At 34.8% G+C, this 5,239-nt stretch overlaps 1 pseudogene; it reads right to left on the bottom strand.

Moving 5' to 3' along the window:
- Positions 1-294: 294 nt before the first annotated feature.
- LOC107853845 lies at positions 295-1,960 on the bottom strand (annotated as a pseudogene).
- Between the last annotated feature and the right edge of the window lie 3,279 nt (positions 1,961-5,239).

Below are 5,239 nucleotides of genomic sequence, written 5' to 3'. Positions count from 1 at the left end.
AGCAAAAGAAACTGAAAAATTTCGCCTGAGGAATCAAGAATCATGCATAAAATTTTTTTCAAAAAAATCGGGAGAAGGGAGTTTTTTGAGGAGAGAGAAATGTAATTGAAAATATTAAATAATTTTAATAATATAAAAAGGGACCATGTTGTATTTTTTAAAAAGTTAAATTTTTTTCCCAAGTTTTAAAAATATTAAAAAAGCTCATGACCCCACAACCCTGACCCACTTTTTGCCTTTTTTCATACCCTAACCCTAAAAAAAAAAATTAAAAAGAAATTTGGTGTCTAACCCTCAAAATAAATTTTCAAATTGAATAGTTTTCAAAATAGTCTCTAGTAGCTTTGATAATGGTTTCCTTGAATAACCATACCGGAAATCATCCTTATCCAACTCTCTCAATGTTATATCAATCAAATCTTGATCATCATCATCATTATTACCAGCACCAGAAGACTCATTCATTTTTCTCTTGTTAGTATGATCATCTAGCTAACATTGAAGAATAACATCCATTTCATCAGCTATACGTTTCATCACCTTAATGTTACCCTGTAAATCCAACCATTGGAGTAATGGAATTGGAAATGCATCCTCTATACCAACTAAAGCTAGATAATACATTGTTTCGTTGAATGCTTTTCTGAATCGCTCCGCTTCTTCCTTCTCCTCCGCTTTATTGTTGACCTGTAGTTTGAGACGAATTCAAAATTCACTACGCCAACTATTTGTAACACTAAAGTCAGTAAACTAACATGTTCGATGCCCAAAAAATATCAAAAAATCAAATTTTCAATGATGAAATGTGACTTTCGCCAGACCATACTTAGGAGCTGCTCTACCCTTAAAGAAATAAGGCGTCCGTCTTAGACTTCCAAATTTGAGAGGCCTCATATTTTTTTTAGTAATAGTAGATTACAGATTTTAAAAAAATATTAAATACTTTTTGTAAAAAAATAAATTTTTTATATAAAAGAAATTTAGAAGAAGTTTGATATATCTCGTTCAGAGTACTATGCCTCAAGAAATTAATGTACTGACTGTATTATTAATTAAAAAAAATATTAGAAGAAATCGATTATATAATTTAAAAATAGACTTAATAAAAACAATTAATTTCTATTAAAAATGTAAGGTCTCCGTTAAATTTTGACCTTAGGACACGAATTTGCTTGAGCCGCTATTGACCATACACTCTGTATGTGAAAACTATATATATGAAAAGAATAGTAAAAACATATAATATTTGAATTTGATCAATTTTAAATTTTGAATTTATCTTTGCGTACCTGACTATATCTCTTTCCATCAATCATCTTGACCGTTATGTTTAACATCATATCATCGAAACAATGGCCAATATCAACTTTAGTAGGTTCATTTTTTGCTTTATTAGCAACAAAAAGTGTGTACAACTCCTTGATGCTACTCTCCACTTCTGAAATTCAAATAAGCTTTAATCTCTCCAAACTCTTAGCCGAAAGCAAATTATTAACCACTAATTTTCGAACCATACGCCAATAAGGTCCATAATAAGCAAATGTTAGATTTGCATGGTCATAGCCAAGATACTTACAAGAACAAGTAGCTACTCTATTAGCCAAATTCTTGTCTTGTATAGTGAAGCATTCTTTTATTGCCTCATAACTACTCACGACAGCTATTGTGAACATCCCTTGATGGACGGTGAAAACTGGCCAATACTTATCCGTCAAGGCGGCCTGAGTATGGGCTAGAGAAATTTAACCGTCCGTGATGGTCCTACTACGACCGTCTAACGTGTTGTTTAGGATTTGAGGAAGGTGGCCGATAATTGGCCAGCATTTGGAAGTTCTGGTGGTGATGGTCCAAATGTTTTGCTATTTTTCCAAGATTTTGCTTTTGTTATGAGAAAGAATAGGAAGGCAAAGACAATAATTACAATAATGGCTTCAACATGTGAAATAATGTGGATTTCCATTGGACAAAAGAACAAAAGGAGATTGAGATAGAAGAGAATGTTGCCTTGATTGAGTTTTTGAACTATAGGGTCTAAATAAAGTAGAAAACTTTCTAGTGCCAAAAGTTGAGCTTAAAATATTTAGCCTTTAATACATCGCCGATTTAAGGCTAGTTCCAATTGAGCACTTAAATACATAATAAAGTGTTCATATCAGACACTTTCTGTTCGGATTTGGAAAAAAACCTTCTGCGTGTGTTTTTAGACGTTTATTAGTTAGTTAACTTAATGTAACACCCCGATTTTCTGAAATCAAAATGTCACACGGTGCTCATGACCCCGAGGGACTACAAGCTAACCCTTTCTGATATATGTAACTGAGCACTGCATAGTATACTGAAATAAATGCGGAAAATTGGCAGAAACTTGCCATAAGGTTCAAATACTTAAAGTACAACTGAATAAAGTTTAACTATATCAAAACTAAACATCTGTCTGAATAACTAGTCTGAAAACTCTATAGTCTGAAAGCCTCTAAACTGTCTGAATAAGGAGTTGATAGGATATGTCCCCAACTAACTTCAATTACTGAAGGTCTGAAGCTGGTAATAAAATGAAATAAGAACCATCCTCGAATGATGAGGACTCACTATTAGGTCTACTGCTGCTGACTGGAACTGAGCTGCTAAGGGTGCTCTGGGTCTCGTGCTTCTGAACCTATGGTGTAAAGTAAAACACCATAGCGCAAATGCGTCAGTACGTAGGAATATACTGAGTATGCAAGATGAGGTAAGGGTAAATACAAGGGCTTATGCATGAACAATTACATAACTGAATAACATGAGAGTACTGAGTGAGGACATCTACATAAATGCACAAACCATAACTAAAATCACGATGACATTGAATACTGAGACTTGAATACTGCTTTATTGATATTTGAACTTACTACTAATATTGAGATACTGAATAACTGAACTACTCATATCAATAACTGAGTTCTGAGCTTGCTATAATCGACTGGCTAAATCTGATATCAAACCTCTCTAATGGATGATCTCTGAATCTACTAATTATGATAAGCAATGATTGAATCTGAGATCATACCTATCTAGCGAAAGATCTTTGAATCTTTTAATAATAGAAATGATGTACTGAATTTGAGATCTGGCCTATATAAAGGGTGATCTCTCGATCTATTAGTACTGATACTGATTAACTTTATGTGAGACCAGGCCTATCTAACGGGTGGTCTATGAATCTTTGGAACTATCTAAATTCCTTACTGAGATGGGTGACTGTATTTGACAGTCCTGCTTTTTGAGTTCTACTCTAAAGACTGATACTGAAATTGCAACTGTGGGAGTTCTCACTTAACCGACATGCCCTGAATCTGATCTAGTGGGGTCCAACCTGTAATCCCAGCTAGAAGGGTGTCAATACCATGCCATGGGTAAAGACCTCTGCTATGGTCAAACCTCTCTAACGGGTGACCCTGAATAGAAAGTCAAGCCTAAGGCAGTATGATAGTCAAGCCTTAATCTAATAGGTGACTCCTAGTCCTGTGCTGGCTACGCAGTTCTGGAGTTCAGGGACTGTTACTAACGACCCTTCCTATCTAACGGGGAATTCGTCATCCCTGCACTCGCCCTGTGCTAGTTACTACTCCCAACTGAAGGACTCTGAACTATTTCTTAACTGAATTTAGATCGAGCTAAATCTGTTACCGATCATACTGAGTAACTGAGTTAAGCTGAGCTCACTTGATCCCGAAGACTGATGGAATACTACCGAATCTTGTTATCTAACTGAATGATGATAAGTTCTGAATTGATTACTTGAATGTTACTGAGGTCTAAACTGAACCTTGGATACTGCTAATATCTGAGTTGAGTACTGAACTAAAGCTGGAATGCTAATGATTCTTAGATTACTGAGATTTCTTAAGTTTTGTAACTGTCTGAGAGTATGAATTCTATAACTGACTGAGTTCTAAGGATCATAGCTTGACTGAGATTATCGTGAAAACTGACACTGGCTCTAGACAGCAGCTAATTTGTCGAGTATGAATACCCTCAGGACTCGATAACATAAAAGTAAAACATAACCATCTTGAATAATCATGACCATGGACTTTCATTCACCATTACAATCATTAAAGCATCTCTTCAAGCACTTGGAAATCATAAACATGTGATAGTATAGGGAGACATGCTAATGGCTCTTACTCCATTCACCAAGGTCTTACAACAAACACTTAACATGCATTGAAGAGCATATAATTGGAGAATTTCATGTCAACATGCTATAATGGATCTAATTGCTTTACGTAAGTATTTTATTAAATATATGGGGAGCATGCTTTGGTTATTCAACAATTTCTACACTTAATTGACATAAACACATCACTTAACATACAACTTGAAGAGGGTTTATCACGAACATCACATGAATATCACATACTAGGATCAAAGCTTGAAACTTTGTAAACAAAACATAAATTAAAACTCAATAATAACATGAACTTCAATTTCAATTCACATGAATCATGAAAACTCATAAATACAAGATCTTTGAATTTAGAAAAGGATTCTTGAACTTTTGGGTGGAAGGAACCCAAGAATCAACATCTGCATACCTTAAAAAACTCTTTCTTGAAGGTTCTTGAAGAAATCCTTAGGCTTGTTCTTGATTTCTTGGCTAGGGTTCTTTACTTCTTTGAGAGAAAATATAATGTTCTTGAGAGAAAAGTGAGGAAAATAATGAAATAAGGGTTTATTGGACATTTTATTTCGTGTTTAGGTCTGATAGGGGTCATGAAAAAAGTCTAAGATACCCTTGGAATTAAATAAAGGAATCTGAAAGTCGCAATTTTTCATGCTGGCGCGACGCGGTGAAATCGCGCTAGCTTACTGAAAAGTGGACAATTGGAAAACTGGGCCTTGGCACGACGTGCCATAATTGAGGAGGCTCACTGAATTTTGATGATTGCCATTTTGGCTGACTCCGTGAAGTGCCAAAGTACCAAGTGGTATACTGTCTCACTAAAATGACTCTAACTCTTTGCCCGAGTGTCGGATTTGGGTAAATTTGGTATCGATGGAAAGCTTATTCAATTTTCATATATAAAAATTTCACATGAAATAAAATATATTCATATATGAAGCTAAATCTTTGGTGTTCTAAAGATGAATCAAATCTAGATAGAGATACGGGGTATTACACCTAATCACGTGAAATATACACACCAACTTTATCAATTGCAATAGGTTTATGGTTGATGTAGACCGGTGATTTGCA

The sequence above is a fragment of the Capsicum annuum genome, unplaced genomic scaffold (genome assembly GCF_002878395.1).
Source record: "Capsicum annuum cultivar UCD-10X-F1 unplaced genomic scaffold, UCD10Xv1.1 ctg81534, whole genome shotgun sequence".
Taxonomy (NCBI): domain Eukaryota; kingdom Viridiplantae; phylum Streptophyta; class Magnoliopsida; order Solanales; family Solanaceae; genus Capsicum; species Capsicum annuum.
The sequence above is the reverse complement of the archived record's forward strand: the minus strand, read 5'-3'. Positions and strand labels throughout refer to the sequence as shown.